At 42.9% G+C, this 20,683-nt stretch overlaps 1 long non-coding RNA gene across 1 annotated transcript; it reads right to left on the bottom strand.

Moving 5' to 3' along the window:
• Window positions 1–14,371: 14,371 nt before the first annotated feature.
• Window positions 14,372–18,780, bottom strand: LOC120940676. Its single transcript, XR_005749472.1, has 2 exons — window positions 18,635–18,780; window positions 14,372–14,533 (listed from the first exon to the last, which is right to left on the bottom strand). It is a non-coding gene; the product is annotated as an uncharacterized LOC120940676 (long non-coding RNA).
• Window positions 18,781–20,683: the final 1,903 nt, after the last annotated feature.

Below are 20,683 nucleotides of genomic sequence, written 5' to 3'. Positions count from 1 at the left end.
ATCAGGTGCATAGATAGGACCAGTAAAAATCAGAGATACGACGGTGTATCTGTAGATACACCGTCGTATCTCTTTGTGAATCTGGCCCCACGTAACTTTAGGTGCAAACGACAGAGCACACGTGCAGTACACACCAAGTAGCTTTATGTGCAAACTACAGAGCACATGTGCAATACATATCAAGTAGCTTTATGTGCAAACTACAGAGCACACGTGCAGTACACACCACGTAACTTTAGGTGCAAACTACAGAGCACAAGTGCAGTACACACCAAGTAGCTTTATGTGCAAACTACAGAGCACAAGTGCAGTACACACCAAGTAGCTTCATGTGCAAACTACAGAGCACACGTGCAGTACACACCAAGTAGCTTTATGCGAAAACTACAGAGCACAAGTGCAGTACACACCAAGTAGCTTTATGTGCAAACTACAGAGCACACGTGCAGTAGACACCAAGTAATTTTAGGTGCAAACTACAGAGCACAAGTGCAGTACACACCAAGTAGTTTTTGTGCAAACTACAGAGCACACGTGCAGTACACACCAAGTAACTTTATGTGCAAACTACAGAGCACACGTGTAGTACACACCAAGTAGCTTTATGTGCAAACTACAGAGCACATGTGCAGTACACACCAAGTAACTTTAGGTGCAAACTACAGAGCACAAGTGCAGTACACACCAAGTAGCTTTATGTGCAAACTACAGAACACACGTGCAGTACACACCAAGTAACTTTAGGTGCAAACTACAGAGCACAAGTGCAGTACACACCAAGTAGCTTTATGTGCAAACTACAGAGCACAAGTGCAGTACACACCAAGTAGCTTTATGTGCAAATTACAGAGCACACGTGCAATACACATCAAGTAGCTTTATGTGCAAACTACAGAGCACACGTGCAGTACACACCACGTAACTTTAGGTGCAAACTACAGAGCACAAGTGCAGTACACACCAAGTAGCTTTATGTGCAAACTACAGAGCACAAGTGCAGTACACACCAAGTAGCTTTATGTGCAAACTACAGAGCACACGTGCAATACACATCAAGTAGCTTTATGTGCAAACTACAGAGCACACGTGCAGTACACACCACGTAACTTTAGGTGCAAACTACAGAGCACAAGTGCAGTACACACCAAGTAGCTTTATGTGCAAACTACAGAGCACAAGTGCAGTACACACCAAGTAGCTTCATGTGCAAACTACAGAGCACACGTGCAGTACACACCAAGTAGCTTTATGCGAAAACTACAGAGCACAAGTGCAGTACACACCAAGTAGCTTTATGTGCAAACTACAGAGCACACGTGCAGTAGACACCAAGTAATTTTAGGTGCAAACTACAGAGCACAAGTGCAGTACACACCAAGTAGTTTTTGTGCAAACTACAGAGCACACGTGCAGTACACACCAAGTAACTTTATGTGCAAACTACAGAGCACACGTGTAGTACACACCAAGTAGCTTTATGTGCAAACTACAGAGCACACGTGCAGTACACACCAAGTAACTTTAGGTGCAAACTACAGAGCACAAGTGCAGTACACACCAAGTAGCTTTATGTGCAAACTACAGAGCACAAGTGCAGTACACACCAAGTAGCTTTATGTGCAAATTACAGAGCACACGTGCAGTACACACCAGGTAGCTTTATGTGCAAACTACAGAGCACACGTGCAGTACACACCACGTAACTTTAGGTGCAAACGACAGAGCACAAGTGCAGTACACACCAAGTAGCTTTATGTGCAAACTACAGAGCACACGTGCAGTACACACCAAGTAACTTTAGGTGCAAACTACAGAGCACACGTGCAGTACACACCAAGTAGCTTTAGGTGCAAACTACAGAGCACAAGTGCAGTACACACCAAGTAGCTTTAGGTGCAAACTACAAAGCACAAGTGCAGTACACACCAAGTAGCTTTATGTGCAAACTACAGAGCACACGTGCAATACACATCAAGTAGCTTTATGTGCAAACTACAGAGCACACGTGCAGTACACACCAAGTAACTTTAGGTGCAAACTACAGAGCACAAGTGCAGTACACACCAAGTAGCTTTATGTGCAAACTACAGAGCACAAGTGCAGTACACACCAAGTAGCTTCATGTGCAAACTACAGAGCACATGTGCAGTACACACCAAGTAGCTTTATGCGAAAACTACAGAGCACAAGTGCAGTACACACCAAGTAGCTTTATGTGCAAACTACAGAGCACACGTGCAGTACACACCACGTAACTTTAGGTGCAAACGACAGAGCACACGTGCAGTACACACCAAGTAGCTTTATGTGCAAACTACAGAGCACACGTGCAGTACACACCAAGTAACTTTAGGTGCAAACTACAGAGCACACGTGCAGTACACACCAAGTAGCTTTAGGTCTAAACTACAGAGCACAAGTGCAGTACACACCAAGTAGCTTTAGGTGCAAACTACAGAGCACAAGTGCAGTACACACCAAGTAGCTTTAGGTGCAAACTACAGAGCACAAGTGCAGTACACACCAAGTAGCTTTAGGTGCAAACTACAGAGCACAAGTGCAGTACACACCAAGTAACGTTATGTGCAAACTACAGAACACACGTGCAGTACGCACCAAGTAACTTTAGGTGCAAACTACAGAGCACAAGTGCAGTACACACCAAGTAGCTTTATGTGCAAACTACAGAGCACAAGTGCAGTACACACCAAGTAGCTTTATGTGCAAATTACAGAGCACACGTGCAGTACACACCAGGTAGCTTTATGTGCAAACTACAGAGCACACGTGCAGTACACACCACGTAACTTTAGGTGCAAACGACAGAGCACAAGTGCAGTACACACCAAGTAGCTTTATGTGCAAACTACAGAGCACACGTGCAGTACACACCATGTAACTTTAGGTGCAAACTACAGAGCACAAGTGCAGTACATACCAAGTAGCTTTAGGTGCAAACTACAGAGCACAAGTGCAATACACACCAAGTAGCTTTATGTGCAAATTACAGAGCACACGTGCAGTACACACCAGGTAGCTTTATGTGCAAACTACTGAGCACACGTGCAGTACACACTAGACATGTGCACAGCAAAAATTTTCGTTTATTTCTGCTTCGTTTCTTTTTGTTTATCGTGATTCGTAACGAGTCGTAATTTCGTAAGACGTTAGTTATCGTATTCATACTCTTTAGTATTTTCGTAAAAAAAAAAATTTCCGTTTCCGTTTTTTTCTGTTAGTTTATTTTTCGTTGAATCGAGATTCGTATTTTCGTTATATTTTGTATTCTGCCGCGTTCGTATTTTTAAAATGATTTTATTCGTTCCTTCGTTTTTACGTTAGTTTAATTTTCGTTGTTTTGCTATTCGTATTTACATTATATTTTCCATCATGCCGCATTCGTATTTTCGTAACAAATATATTTTCGTTGCGTTATGATCATTCGTATTTTCGTGTCTAATTTGCTTTGATTGTAAAAACGTACTTTTGTAGATTTTATTGCATTCGTAATTCTGTTAGAATACATTTTACGTTTATTCGACACACTACTCGTCGTAATTTTGTAATTCGTACTTTACTGTGATTGACTTGACTGTCTTAGTTAGCACACACACCCTGTCTAGAATGAAGTCTGACGTAGAAGAAAACTAAAATATGTCAGATATTACAAATACAAATCTAGAAATGAGATGCACTGCAGTCTAACACAGAAAAAGACACAAGGAGCCAGGAGGTAATGAGAAAGAAGCTCATTGGGGGAAGGAACAAACCTCTTCAGAGGAAAGGGACAGCGCTCAGTGGCTATTGGTCAATGTCCAGAAATATTTCAGTACTAACGAAAGCTAAATTTACATTATTTTGTATTTTCGTTGTTTTCATTTCCGTTTTCCGAAGATTCGTAATTTATTTTTCGTTAGTTTTGATTTTCGTTTTTTATTCTTTGTTCGGCATTTCGGTTGTTTTCTTTTCGGTCTTCGAATATTAGTAAGTTTGCATTTTCGTTCATTTTGTTTTTCGTAATTATTATTTTTTTTGGGTTCGGTATTTTCGTTGTTTCTATGTTTTCGTTTCTTTCATCTTTCGTATCTTCGTTGTTTTTCATATTCGTTATTTTGAAAATATCGTTATTCGTTATTAATTGCGCTAAACCGTTCGTTCATTCGTATGTTAACGAATCAACTAAAATAACGAAAATTGACGGAAAACGTATTCGTAACTTAAAAAATTGCACATGCCTAGTACACACCGGGCCAGATTCACAAAGGTTAGCGGATCTTTAGATCCGTGTAACCTATGTGTTTTAAGATCCGCCCTCGCAAGTTTGTGAGGAAAGTGTCAAATTCACAACACACTTACCTCCAAACTTGCGACGGCGGATCCTAACTCCCCCGGCGGAATTCTAATTCCGCGGCTGGGGGAGTGTACTATTTAAATCAGGCGCGCTCCCGCGCCGATTTAAATACGCATGCGCCGTCCGGGGAATTTCCCGGCGTGCATTGCTCCCACTGACGTCAATAGGACGTCAGTGGTTGCGACGTGAGCGGGACTTGCGACGCGCGTGTTCGTGAATCGGCGTACGCAAACGACGTAGGAAATTTCAAATTTGACGCGGGAACGACGGCCATACTTAACAATACTTACCCCTGCTTTTAGAAAGGGTAAGTATACGACGGGTACCGCGCTACGGAAACGACGTAAGAACACTGCGACGGGTCCGCGTATGTTCGTGAATTTGCGTATCTCGCTGATTTAGATATTATTTATCGTAAATCAGCGGGAACGCCCCCGGCGCCATTTTTAAATTTAAAAAAAGATCCGACAGTGTAACACAGTGTAACACTGTCGGATCTAGCCCTATCTATGCGTATCTGATTCTATGAATCAGGTGCATAGATAGGACCAGTAAAAATCAGAGATACGACGGTGTATCTGTAGATACACCGTCGTATCTCTTTGTGAATCTGGCCCCACGTAACTTTAGGTGCAAACGACAGAGCACACGTGCAGTACACACCAAGTAGCTTTATGTGCAAACTACAGAGCACATGTGCAATACATATCAAGTAGCTTTATGTGCAAACTACAGAGCACACGTGCAGTACACACCACGTAACTTTAGGTGCAAACTACAGAGCACAAGTGCAGTACACACCAAGTAGCTTTATGTGCAAACTACAGAGCACAAGTGCAGTACACACCAAGTAGCTTCATGTGCAAACTACAGAGCACACGTGCAGTACACACCAAGTAGCTTTATGCGAAAACTACAGAGCACAAGTGCAGTACACACCAAGTAGCTTTATGTGCAAACTACAGAGCACACGTGCAGTAGACACCAAGTAATTTTAGGTGCAAACTACAGAGCACAAGTGCAGTACACACCAAGTAGTTTTTGTGCAAACTACAGAGCACACGTGCAGTACACACCAAGTAACTTTATGTGCAAACTACAGAGCACACGTGTAGTACACACCAAGTAGCTTTATGTGCAAACTACAGAGCACATGTGCAGTACACACCAAGTAACTTTAGGTGCAAACTACAGAGCACAAGTGCAGTACACACCAAGTAGCTTTATGTGCAAACTACAGAACACACGTGCAGTACACACCAAGTAACTTTAGGTGCAAACTACAGAGCACAAGTGCAGTACACACCAAGTAGCTTTATGTGCAAACTACAGAGCACAAGTGCAGTACACACCAAGTAGCTTTATGTGCAAATTACAGAGCACACGTGCAATACACATCAAGTAGCTTTATGTGCAAACTACAGAGCACACGTGCAGTACACACCACGTAACTTTAGGTGCAAACTACAGAGCACAAGTGCAGTACACACCAAGTAGCTTTATGTGCAAACTACAGAGCACAAGTGCAGTACACACCAAGTAGCTTTATGTGCAAACTACAGAGCACACATGCAATACACATCAAGTAGCTTTATGTGCAAACTACAGAGCACACGTGCAGTACACACCACGTAACTTTAGGTGCAAACTACAGAGCACAAGTGCAGTACACACCAAGTAGCTTTATGTGCAAACTACAGAGCACAAGTGCAGTACACACCAAGTAGCTTCATGTGCAAACTACAGAGCACACGTGCAGTACACACCAAGTAGCTTTATGCGAAAACTACAGAGCACAAGTGCAGTACACACCAAGTAGCTTTATGTGCAAACTACAGAGCACACGTGCAGTAGACACCAAGTAATTTTAGGTGCAAACTACAGAGCACAAGTGCAGTACACACCAAGTAGTTTTTGTGCAAACTACAGAGCACACGTGCAGTACACACCAAGTAACTTTATGTGCAAACTACAGAGCACACGTGTAGTACACACCAAGTAGCTTTATGTGCAAACTACAGAGCACACGTGCAGTACACACCAAGTAACTTTAGGTGCAAACTACAGAGCACAAGTGCAGTACACACCAAGTAGCTTTATGTGCAAACTACAGAGCACAAGTGCAGTACACACCAAGTAGCTTTATGTGCAAATTACAGAGCACACGTGCAGTACACACCAGGTAGCTTTATGTGCAAACTACAGAGCACACGTGCAGTACACACCACGTAACTTTAGGTGCAAACGACAGAGCACAAGTGCAGTACACACCAAGTAGCTTTATGTGCAAACTACAGAGCACACGTGCAGTACACACCAAGTAACTTTAGGTGCAAACTACAGAGCACACGTGCAGTACACACCAAGTAGCTTTAGGTGCAAACTACAGAGCACAAGTGCAGTACACACCAAGTAGCTTTAGGTGCAAACTACAGAGCACAAGTGCAGTACACACCAAGTAGCTTTATGTGCAAACTACAGAGCACACGTGCAATACACATCAAGTAGCTTTATGTGCAAACTACAGAGCACACGTGCAGTACACACCAAGTAACTTTAGGTGCAAACTACAGAGCACAAGTGCAGTACACACCAAGTAGCTTTATGTGCAAACTACAGAGCACAAGTGCAGTACACACCAAGTAGCTTCATGTGCAAACTACAGAGCACATGTGCAGTACACACCAAGTAGCTTTATGCGAAAACTACAGAGCACAAGTGCAGTACACACCAAGTAGCTTTATGTGCAAACTACAGAGCACACGTGCAGTACACACCACGTAACTTTAGGTGCAAACGACAGAGCACACGTGCAGTACACACCAAGTAGCTTTATGTGCAAACTACAGAGCACACGTGCAGTACACACCAAGTAACTTTAGGTGCAAACTACAGAGCACACGTGCAGTACACACCAAGTAGCTTTAGGTCTAAACTACAGAGCACAAGTGCAGTACACACCAAGTAGCTTTAGGTGCAAACTACAGAGCACAAGTGCAGTACACACCAAGTAGCTTTAGGTGCAAACTACAGAGCACAAGTGCAGTACACACCAAGTAGCTTTAGGTGCAAACTACAGAGCACAAGTGCAGTACACACCAAGTAGCTTTATGTGCAAACTACAGAGCACACGTGCAATACACATCAAGTAGCTTTATGTGCAAACTACAGAGCACACGTGCAGTACACACCAAGTAACTTTAGGTGCAAACTACAGAGCACACGTGCAGTACACACCAAGTAGCTTTATGTGCAAACTACAGAGCACAAGTGCAGTACACACCAAGTAGCTTCATGTGCAAACTACAGAGCACACGTGCAGTACACACCAAGTAGCTTTATGCGAAAACTACAGAGCACAAGTGCAGTACACACCAAGTAGCTTTATGTGCAAACTACAGAGCACAAGTGCAGTACACACCAAGTAGCTTTATGTGCAAACTACAGAGCACAAGTGAAGTACACATCAAGTAGCTTTAGGTGCCATCTACAGAGCACAAGTGCAGTACACACCAAGTAGCTTTATGTGCAAACTACAGAGCACACATGCAGTACATACCAAGTAGCTTTATGTGCAAACTACAGAGCACATGTCCAGTACACACCAAGTAACTTTAGTTGCAAATTACAGAGCACAAGTGCAGTTCACACCAAGTAGCTTTAGGTGCAAACTACAGAGCACAAGTGCAGTACACACCAAGTAGCTTTAGGTGCAAATTACATAGCACACGTGCAGTACACACCAAGTAGCTTTATGTGCAAACTACAGAGCACACGTGCAGTACACACCAAGTAACTTTAGGTGCAAACTACAGAGCACAAGTACAGTACACACCAAGTAGCTTTAGATGCAAACTACAGAGAACCTGGACAATACACCACGTGAGATTACTGCAGAAGAACTGATCTAGCTAAACTATACAGTGTATAAATATATGTACAACACCTGGGATGTATATATATCCTCTACACTCTGTGGGGCAGATTCACGTACAATTGCACGGGCGCAGCGTATGTGAGATACGCTACGCCGCTGTAACTTACTTTTCAAAGCTTTGAATCAGGAAAGAATTTGCGCCGTAAGTTACGGCGGCGTAGTGTATCTCTCGCGGCGTAACGTCGCGTAATTCAAATCGGTGAGTAGGGGGCGTGTTTCATTTAAATGAAGCTCGTCCCCGCGCCGAATGAACTGCGCATGCGCCGTCCCTAAATTTCCCACTGTGCATTGCGCTAAATGACGTCGCAAGGACGTCATTGTTTTTACGTGGACGTAAATTACGTCCAGCCCCATTCACAGGCGACTTACGCAAACAAAATAAAATATTTTCAAATTTGACGCTTGAACGACGGCCATACTTAACATTGCGTACGCCACCAAATAGCAGCTTTAACTATACGCCGAAAAAAGCCGAACGGAAACAACGTAAAATAATGCGACGGCCGCTCGTACGTTCGTGGATCGTCGGAAATAGCTAATTTGCATTCTCAACGTGGAATACGACGGGAACGCCACCCAGCGGACGCCGAAGAATTGAATCTAAGATCCGAAGGCATACGAAAACGTACGCCTGTCGGATCTAACCCAGATGCCGTCGTATCTTGTTTTGAGGATTCAAAACAAAGATACGACGCGAGAAATTTGAAAGTATGCCGGCGTATCAGTAGATACGCCGGTGTACTTTCTTTGTGGATCTGCCCCTGTAACTTTAACTGACTAGCCTGCCTGCTCTATCTACCTATTAAAAAAAAAAAGACACTATCTCTCTCTCTATAAGACTGATCTCTAACCACCGCCGCAACACACTACACAAGGCCGACCTGCAGGTGGCCTTTTATAGTGTGGGTCATGTTCTAAACCCCCTGAGCCATAATTGGACAAAGCCACCCTGGCTTTGGCCAATTATGGCTCTCCGTTTTTTGCGCGCTGTGATTGGCCAAACATGCGGGTTATAGTGCATGCTTGGCCAATCATCAGCCAGCAATGCCGCAGTGAAATATGGGCCGTGACGCGCTACTCGAATTTGGCGCGAACTGCCCGTAACGTTCGTATTTCGACGAACGATCGAACATGGGTTCGACTCGAACACGAAGCTCATCCCTACTCAGTATGTCAAGATACATTTTCAGATAGAAGAGGCTACAAAACCACTACATTACCACCATTGGCGGTAGGTTTTATCACCAACTTGCTGTTGATTCTACCTCTCTCTAGCCGTCAGATTGGATTTCATCCTACCAGAACGTTCCCCCTTTACTCTTTCCCATAGTTGCTTGAGGTCATGTTCAACTAATTTAACAAATAGTTGAATATTACTTCACTGGGTCAGGAAAGGGGTATAATTAATTTTGACTTTCAGGCTAGCTGGTCCTAAAACCTCCCTTGCCTCACCCATACCCTCATTTTGTAGGGATTCCAACAATATGACACCCTCAATATCCTTAAGGCCCCGTACACACGACCAAACATGTATGCTGAAACTGGTCCGCGGACCAGTTTCAGCATACATGTTCGGTCGTGTGTAGGCGCGAGCGGGCCGAATTCCAGCAAACATTTGCCCGCCGGGCCTTTTCCCAGCAGACAAATATTCCTGGACGTGTTTTAAAACCGTCTGCTGGAATCCTGCCCGCTCGGACATGTACAGTCGTCAGTACAGACCTACCGTACATGTCCGAGCGCCCGCCGTCCCTCGCATGCGTCAAATGACTTTGACGCATGCGTGGAAGCCTTTAAATGGCAGGCCCGCCCACGTCGCCGCGTCATCGCCGCGTCATCGCCGCGGCGACGACGCGGACACGCCCCGCGTATTGTTTACGCGCGGACTTCTGTACGATGGTTAGTACAGCCATCGTACAGAAGCCCTCTGGCAGGCATGTACGGTGAAAACGGTCCGATGGACCGGTTTCATCGTACATGTTTGCCCGTGTGTTTGGTCTTTATATTTCTTCCTCAATACTACCTTGCATGCAAACAAATTGATGTCTTTTACCCTTTCAAACAGTTTAAAGTCCATGTGGGAACACATAATAAACCTTATTCTAGAACATGGCACAATGCCCATGTCCTCTTTCTGTACGTTGGCAAGATGATACGAGAATTTAGACAAAGAGTGGCGGGGCACATAAATTACGCAACCCCCTAAAAAAGACAGACCAATAGTGAGACATGTCTGGACAAAACATCAGGGTAAACCTGAATGCTTAAAATTTTGGGTCATACAGGAAATTAAAATGGGTCCCAGAAAAGGAGACCTAAATCAATGTCTTCTGAAAACCCAGGAAAAATAGATTTTTAGACTGGGTCCCAGGTCACCATATGGTCCTAATGAAGTATTATCAAGTAACAAACAATCTGGCATCATAGAGCATGATAGAGTGTCTGAAGGTCCCCTATATAGCAGAAAGTTTGGAACAAAAATGTTTGCATAAGTTTTAGGAAGTCTTGTTAATGGCAAGTATGGTTTACAGTATGTTTTTTCCCACCTATTGCAGATTAATAGGAACATGCAATATACTTTATGGCCATTTGTGAGCGTCAGACCCACATAGGGATTGTATTGAATTGCAGATTATGCATTGGGACATTGGAGCCATTTTGACATTTGGATGGGTATTTATGTAATGGCGCAAAACATATATTTACGTCATAATGCAAAATTATGTCATGACGCACTTATGATGTCACATGTCGACATGGGATGACGTAGCCACACCCCTACCCCATGTTATGAATAGATCTGTACTGTAAACAGTCGTCATTTGCCAAGTGATTTTCTTAAACACCCCTAAGCTTAAAACCTTCCAAATCCGCCTCCTACTTCTCAGCACAAATCTTTGCCCCCTCTCCACTAACCCCCCATCTCGAATCCTCTCATTCCCTGTATGCCTCCAAAACAAATGCACTCCCCTGAAAATAAATTCCCTCCTCCTAGTACAAATCCTCTAACCCTCAAATTTCCCCTCTGAGCACAAATCCACTCCCCACTCCAAATTCCTCCTACCAGCACAGATTCTTCTCAATCCCCCATCCTAGCACAAATCTCCCCCAAATTTCCCCTCATAGCACAAATACCCCAAATCATCCCCTTCCACCCATCATATTACCCTTTCTAGAAGAAACTCCCCAAAATTGCCCTCCTAGCACAAATGTTCTTCCCCTATCCCCCCTCCCAACACAAATCCCCTCAACTCACCACTCCTAGCACACCACCCCAAATTTCCCCTCCTAGAACAATTCCTATTCCCCTGCCACCCCCCAAATTCCCACTCCCAACACAAATCCCCCCCCCTTACATGATACCACAGTGCCCAGGGCAGTCACTCCTACTGCCCACCCCTTGTCCTGGCCCTGGTTGTATACATTGTTGGCAGGCACTAATTTTATGTGAGTGTAGTGATTTTAAAGAACTGTTCTTATTAACTGTTCATATTATTAGGTGTGGGATTTTTCTTTATAAGTGATTATTTTTCTTTTATCATGTGAGGATGATGGGCATGACTGAGAGACATAAATATTGTTCACAATTTATCAATGGTAACAGGTTTTATGTGACTTTTAATATATGTAGCAACTGAGACTGAGAGGTCATTTTGGTTGTGTAGTTTGGAGCTTTTGTAGTTTAGAAAAATATGTTTTTATTTAATGGTTAAAAAATATAGTGTAACAGGAGTGACTTTTGGGCACAGATTGAGCCAGGAGATAAGGGACATATGTTGGATTGTTTTAGCATGGACAGTAATCTACAATATATTCCTTAATGTCTGCTAAGAATATTCTGACCCTACCGGTCAATAATGACTCATTCAATGCTTAGCCCTGGCTAGTGAGTTGTTAAATGAGGCTGGCTCTTGAAAGGCCTTTCATTGTGTGATAACACTGTTTAAAGCCTATTGATGCTCAGGTGTGAATACCTTTCTGTCGGAGACAGACCGTCTGTCTAAAGATGTGGATTGAGGGGAAATCATTGTGTGATGGTGTTTTGTTTGAATTCTGTTAATGAAGGAATGTGACTTCTCAGGTGGAGTGATTAGGTCATGTTAATTATAGACCGGCGCCGAAATGTCTGGAATGTTTAGCAATTAGCCCATCTGAAGGTGTATTGAAGCCCCCCCAGGGTGTGATGGGTGGGTGGAGAGTTTGATTGTTCCTGTGATCACTGAAACATGCCTTGAAAACTGTATATAAACTTGAGAGCTAACCATTAAAAGTGTTCATACATTAGAAACCAGTAACAGAGCAAGTCTCGTTATTCTGGGAAATGGGATGTCTGATGTCTGTTGGATGGTTCGAGTGTCAGATAAGCTGTCGTGGGTTGATGGAAGGTCGTAAACGGTGGTGACCGCTGTAAGGTTCGGTTCTGGTTCCGTTGCCTAGGCTCGACCTTGGACAGGTGGATGCCCCCTGTGCCGGCAGGACAAAATAATGACACAGACACAATATGCTGTATCAGGCCCCGTACACACGACAGAGGAACTCGACGTGCTTGGCACGTCGAGTTCCTCGTCGAGTTTTGGGATGAAGCCGCCGAGGAGCTCGGCGGGCCGGCTTCTCCCATAGAAGAACGAGGACAACGAGAAAATAGAGAACATGTTCTCTATTTTCTCGTCGAGTTCCTCGGCAGCTCCATCGAGCCAAAACTGTACAGACGACAGAGATTCTCGGCAGAATCCGGGTTTTGACCGAGTTTCTCGGCGAATTCTGCCGAGAATCTCTGTCGTGTGTACGAGGCCTCATAGATTGCAAATTGTCTATATTGTTCACAGTATTTTATACAGATACAGATGTAAGAATGAAACAGATACAGATGTTCCTCTTTCCACAAGTTTCATTCTTACAAGTTTCAGAAAATTGAGGAACAAGTTTCTTGCACACAGAATGTCTGTGCCGGAACTAGCCGTCTAACACATAATCTATTTGTATCTATGACAAAAACCGCAAAGCTTAAATGGTAGGAGAAAAACAAGCACAGTACTCATTGCAATGTCTCCAAAGAGACCCATGCCATACAAAATGGAACCCCAAATCTAAAATGGAGTAACTAATGTTTCATATAATATTCCATTATTTCACATTCCCTACAACCGTTACATATAGTTTAAAAAATCAGCAGGAGAAGGAGAAGAATGAGTTAATTAGGGATATTTAGGGTACACTAAGGATTAATAAGGAGAATATAAATACATTTTAATAGAAAAACAGGTTCCGTTGCCTAGGCTGGACCTTGTTCTGGTTCTGTTGCCTAGGCTGGACCTTGGACAGGTGGATGCCCCCTGCGCCGGCGGGACAAAATAATGACACAGACACAATATGCTGTATCATAGATTGCAAATTGTCTATATTGTTCACAGTATTTTATACAGATACAGATGTTCCTCTTTCCACAAGTTTCATTCTTACAAGTTTCAGAAAATTGAGGAACAAGTTTCTTGCACACAGAATGTCTGTGCCGGAACTAGCCGTCTAACACATAATCTATTTGTATCTATGACAAAAACCGCAAAGCTTAAATGGTAGGAGAAAAACAAGCACAGTACTCATTGCAATGTCTCCCAAGAGACCCATGCCATACAAAATGGAACCCCAAATCTAAAATGGAGTAACTAATGTTTCATATAATATTCCATTATTTCACATTCCCTACAATCCCTCCTCTGATCCCAAAGAATGTTTACTTTCTTGGGATCACTCACTATACCAAATTTGGTTCGCCATCTAAATGGTATGAATCTTTTCCTTACTATGACTAATTTTGGGTCTTGGCCTTTTCCTATCTTATGTATCCCATGTATCCCATGAATCCCATGGCAGCCTGGGGTGAAGTAGCAAACCACAAAAGCGGTCACCACAAACAGTATAAGCAATAGTCCACAATATTTCCCTCCTCGTATCATTCTATTGTACACCCCTGACCGTTGTCCCATATAGTTTCTATTCTGATTGGCAGTTAAGTGCTGGTTTTCCCGGACCCTTGCTCTATGGGAGGAGCCATCAGGGTCTCTGGCTTTACGTCCTCCTTGTTCTTGAGCCCTCGCTCCAAGGGGGGAGCCATCGGGGCTTCTGGGGTCTTTATCTTCAAGGGACCTTTTCCACCGTATATGGACCTTGGTAAATGGGGCCTGTCTTTCTCCTTACGGCCAATTGCTTAACCAATACCTCATCTCCAGGTATAAAGGGGTGAGTTGGATCTGTGGAAAGAGGAGAAAAGGTGACAGCAACTCCTTCTTGGGTATGTTGGATAGTACTTACCAGATGTTTCATCCAAGTCTCCTGTTGAGAAAACAAATCATTATCCTTTCCTACACTATTCTCAGCTGGAGGATGTCCCATGAGTATCTCAAAAGGGGAATACCCTCTAGAATTAGGAGAGATCTGGCAAAGTACACCCGGAAGATAATGTTTCTATTCATTCGTTACACAATTCCAGCACTCTGAGGGTGATAAGGGATGTGCAATTTCCATTGTATCCCCAAAATCTTGGAGCATTCCTGTGTGAGTTTAGAGACAAAAGCTGGTCCCTGATCAGACCAGATATTCACTGGGAGTCCGAATCGACTCACCTAATTATTTATAATAGCTCGTACCGCTATTCCTCCCCAGTAGTGGGCACTGCTTCTACCCACCCGGAAAATTTATCCACAATTACCAAAAGATATTTTACATTTCCTTTCTGTTTTGGCATATGTGTAAAGTCTATTTGTAAGTCTGTAAGAGGTCCTAATGGAGGGGGCAAATTTCCGTGTCTTCCCATTGCCTTGCCCTGTACATTATTTTGTGCGCATGTAACGCATGAGCTTACAAAGTCTTGTATTATTTTTATGAGTCCTTTTGGACTCTGTATTGTTTTAAGATGGTCTTCTGGCCTATGTGACCTGGACCATGAATGTATGAGATGATCAATGGTGCCGCAGACTTAGGAATACCCATGATTCCCTCCTTATCTGTCCAAAGACCCGCAGGATCCCTGGCCAAATTATGCTGCATCCAGTCAGAGATATCAATGGGCAAAGCCATAGACTGTAAAAGCATAACCGTAGTTTTGAAGTCTGGTGCACCAAAATCATTCATGTAAAACATAGAGGTTACAGGGGTGTCATGTGCAGGGATAGTATCCGCTGCTTGTTTGGCTACTTTGTCAGCAAGTGCATTGCCAAGTGCTTCCGTGGTCCTACTCGTAGTATGAGCTTTCACTTTAATCACTGCAATCGCTTTAGGCAGGTGTATGGCATCTAGTAATGTTTCAATAAGGGTTTGCAAACAGCTGACAGGCACGTATTAACGCAGTAAGTTCAGCCTCTTGCGCAGATTTTGCGACTAAGGGTTTTGCTTCATGAATAATGTTAGGAAGTTGGACAACTGCATAACCAGTACGGTAGGTTTTATCATTGGGACGTGTACAGCTACCGTCCACATATATGTTAATGCCCCCTTCTAGGGGTTTCTCCTTTAAATCAGCTCTTGGGGAGGTTGTTTGGGAAATTAGGTCTTTGCAATTATGCTCGGGCACTGGCTCTGATTCAGGCATTAGTTTAATGAGGGAGTGCAGAAACCGTACTATAGGAGTAGTGAATGGACAAGTTTTAATCTCTAAATTTTGTGTGTTTAAGAGAATTATCTCGTACCCACTTAACCTCTGAGCTGTCATATGTTGCGTGTTCATGTTTTGCATCAGTTGTGTGACACTGTGAGTTGTGAAAAGGGTCATGGGTGATGCCAGAACAAGTTTCTCTGCCGCCTGTACTGCTAAGGCACAGGCGGCCAGTGCCTGAAGACAAGCGGGCATACCTTGAAGAGGTAGTTTCTTTAAAATATACGTTACAGGTCTTTGCTTACCACCATGCTCCTGGGTCAGAACAGCAGCCATGGTATTCCCCACAACGAGGCAATACAGTGAAAAGGCCCTACCATGTTGTATCAACCCCAAAGCGGGTGCATTACGAAGTGAACGCACCAGTGTGTCATAGGCAGTGACCATCTCAGGGGTCCAGGTAATTTGTTTGGGGGCTGTGGCGAGTGTAGCCTTCCTAAGGACTGAGTCATGAAATGAACAGTCTGGAATCCATTGCCTACAGTACACTATTGAGTCTAGGAAAGACAGCAGTGAGCGCTTGTCGCTCGGTCTGCTCAGTGCCGATATGGCCTCTACTCTGGCAGGGGATACCAGCCTGGCACCTTCCGAGATGACCGCTCCCAAGTATTCCACCCGAGACGAGCACCACTGCACCTTCTTGAAAGACGCTAAGTGACCCTCGTCAGCGAGGTGGTCTAACAGATGCACAGAGTCATTATAGCAGCCAGTTTCCGTCCCATTTCCTATTAGAATGATCGTCCACGTATTGGATCAGAACTGAACCATGTTCAGGAACCCAGTCAGTCAGGGATTGAACACCATGCTGAAGGCGGCTGGACTATCCACAAAACCCTGCAGTAACCTGGTCCATGTCAGTTGGCCGCGTTTCCATGAAAAACTAAAGAGGGGCTGACTAGCAGCATCAACGGGCACACTAAAAAATGCATTGGCAAGGTCTATCACCGCATACCATTTGTGTTCTGGTGTCAGAGGAGCAAAGATGGTGCTAATATCTGCAACGAGGGGAGGTAGAGGTGTAATGCATTTGTTCAAGGGTCTTAAATCTTGTACCAAGCTCCATGTTCCGTTTGCCTTTCTTACGGGGTTAATGGGTGTATTTCAAGGACTGATGACTGGAGTCAATATGCCCTTTTGTAAGAATAATTGTATCTGTGGGTCTATACCATTCAACTTCTCCTCAGACAGGGGATATTGTTTCTGAAAAATGGGGATACATCCCTGTCTGATTGTCGGCCGGTAGGGTGTGCAATTTAGGAAACCCACAGAATCTTTGGACTCTGCCCATATTTTATGCTGACCTACTGGTGGGGGTAGAGCCACAAAGAAAGATCTGATGTCCACCCGTTTCTGCACTGACACATCACAGTCTGGTGAATTAACTGACACCGTGCCATTGGATTCAAAAATTATTTTGATCCGTAATTTGGACAGTAAGTCTCTACCAGCTAGAGAGTCTGGGCAAGAAAACAACAGAGCAAAACTGCATTTACATAGAAACTTGCCATCCTGGTTACATATTTCTAAGTCTGATGTTATGTCATGTGGTGTTGGTATAAGGTGGAGGAACTTCCCTAGTAAGGGCAGTACCTTGGTCCAACTCCGCATATTTCTTTTCATATTTTTCCACTAAAGGCCTCCACTTCTTACAACATTTTTTCATATACTCCGTATCCCAATCTCCTGGTGGATATATGTTCTTTCCTATTCCACACATCTTCTCTACCTCATACCACTGTTCCCTATTCACAGGACCTACTGGACTGTATCCTGACATATGCAATTGATGGCTTCGTTTCATTATCAAATCCCAAAAAGGATCACAATATACAATTGGTATTTCACTCTTAACAAACTCTATAGGGGAAGGTTGTTTCAGCTCACCTTCTGAATCTTCCTTCCCAAATTTATTACCCATGTCGGTACTCTGTATTTCAAGTCCTCCTAAAATATTTGGGACACTGGTAAAGAAAAGGGACAGACAACTAAAGTTTGTCCTGTCCTTTGTACAATCTCCTTCACTTCGTCCGGGGACAGGCCTTCTCTAAGACCTTCCTGCGGGGTGAACGTTATTTGATTGTGTATATTTACTCGGTGCACTCTAGTGCAGGGGGACTGTTTTTGGGGATTAAACGGGCAAAATCTCCTGTTGCCTAGTTGGGTTGGACTTCTATGTCCTCCCGGCCATACAGAGATTAAGGATAACTTTGACCCGTTTGCTGAGAAAGTTAAACCTGTTTTGCACTGAATACAGGAGGTCTTTGACACAGAGTATGACATGCAATCACTGTTACAAAAATAACAACAATCAATCTTATTATATATTACACAATACATTGTGTTCTATATCATTCAAAAGGTTGCAACAGATTAAATCACATCTAATTCAGACAATACAAAACAAGAAATTAGCTCTTTTGTACTTGGGGCTCCACTCTATGTCCGTCCTTCTTCAGGGAGCAATCTGCTGCTACCCTGAAATATTCTTACAATAGTTTATAGTCAGACTCAATACTCGTCGGACTCAGTGGTTTATAGTCAGACTCAACACTCGTCGGACTCTCCCTATCCTTTATAACCGCAACCTCTGCAATGCGCACAACAGAACTTCAAAACTAAAATTTATCCGAGGTACTATTGAGCCAGGCAAAGAACACAAAAATACCCAAATATTAAAATTCGAGAATAAATGCGGACCTACCTGGTCAATCAATACCCCACTTCTGGTACCAGTCTGTAAGGTTCGGTTCTGGTTCCGTTGCCTAGGCTGGACCTTGGACAGGTGGATGCCCCCTGCGCCGGCGGGACAAAATAATGACACAGACACAATATGCTGTATCATAGATTGCAAATTGTCTATATTGTTCACATTATTTTATACAGATACAGATGTTCCTCTTTCCACAAGTTTCATTCTTACAAGTTTCAGAAAATTGAGGAACAAGTTTCTCGCACACAGAATGTCTGTGCCGGAACTAGCCGTCTAACACATAATCTATTTGTATCTATGACAAAAACCGCAAAGCTTAAATGGTAGGAGAAAAACAAGCACAGTACTGATTGCAATGTCTCCCAAGAGACCCATGCCATACAAAATGGAACCCCAAATCTAAAATGGAGTAACTAATGTTTCATATAATATTCCATTATTTCACATTCCCTACAACCATTACATATAGTTTAAAAAATCAGCAGGAGAAGGAGAAGAATGAGTTAATTAGGGATATTTAGGGTACACTAAGGATTAATAAGGAGAATATAAATACATTTTAATAGAAAAACTAAAATAATAATAAAAACTTAGGCTCATCCTTTTGATCTGTTGATGACTGAAACAATGATTTTTTTCTCTGGTGTCTAAACAGTATTTAAAAAAAAAAGTCAAATTGCCTTTTTTTGCAGCAGCAGCAGCTACCTGTCATTCCAGAAAGTTGGAAGGGAAGAGGTGGAGAGTGACAGAGGGGCATAAGATAGGGATGACACTCTACACACAACCTACAGTATGTACTTTGAAGAAGTTTTTTTTTTAACCTGTGTGGTATATCCAGTGTCCAACTGATTTAAATAAATAGTAATGCCCTTTTCCTTGGATGCATTCTGTTGTAGGTTGTATTGTGTGTTGTAGTACAATATTATTATTATTATATAATTATCATTAGTCTATGAATAGAGCATCAATAAACGTATACACTACATTTGAAGGATAGCATGTACTGACAGGAGTTTCCACATTTACAAAACACAGTGTTTTAATCTTGTAGCATGTTAATAATTTTAATGATTTCATAATATTAGAGGAAATCCTGACTCATAGTTTATCTAAAAATATCCCTGGATTTTTTTCAGGGATTGTTTTCACTGTATTACATTTATTGAATTCGTATTACGTTGTGACCTAATTTTTAAGTGATGAGTAAAAACCATCTCCTTAAATTCCTTAATTACTACACTGCAACATTTCTTTGTACTTTTATTCACAATGAATCCTTTATTTGTATTAAAGTACAGTAAAACCTTGAATTGGGAGCATAATTCGTTCCAGAAAAATGCTTGTAATCCAAAGCACTTGTATAGCAAAGCAAATTTACCCATAAGAAATAATGAAAACTGAAATGATTCATACCACAACCATTTATTCATAGGTCCTTCAGTTCATAGTCCATATTTATAAAGATTATAGCAATGTGACCAGGTTGTGCAACCATAAAAATGTCACTGGATTTCTAGCCTCTTTGCTGACTCCCGCTTTTTACGCTTACCCCATGATGATGGAACAAGGCCTGACGAGACCCCCTCACTTGTGACACCAGGGCCAAACTTCTCGCTTGTATACAGAAGTGGGAGAAAGGTCTAGAGATCAGTTTTTCTCATGCCCATATTGACAAATTGATTTACTTTGCCCTCAATACATATCAAGAGTCAGGTTACACACTGCTCACAAGATTGTACAAGGTTCCATCCATCCATCACTATATATTCCCCATAGTCCCCAACAGCTGCGGGAATGCTGAGAATACCATCCTCCATTTTTTCTGGGGACATCCCAGATGCCAAACTTTCTGTTGCTCAGTTAGATCTATGCAGTTTCCCACAACCCCCGCTTTTCTTCCTCACATTACAACATGATCCCCAGAAAGATGTGCAAGTGGTCGGTGCTCTACCATTTGAACTATGGAGCCTGAACGTACACCCCTGGTCTCCTTGGCAAAGTGCAAGATATCAAACTTACGGAGATCATCACATTCACCAT

The sequence above is a fragment of the Rana temporaria genome, chromosome 5, assembly GCF_905171775.1.
Source record: "Rana temporaria chromosome 5, aRanTem1.1, whole genome shotgun sequence".
Taxonomy (NCBI): Eukaryota; Metazoa; Chordata; class Amphibia; order Anura; family Ranidae; genus Rana; species Rana temporaria.
Note: the sequence above shows the minus strand (reverse complement) of the source record. Positions and strands in the feature narration are given on the sequence as shown.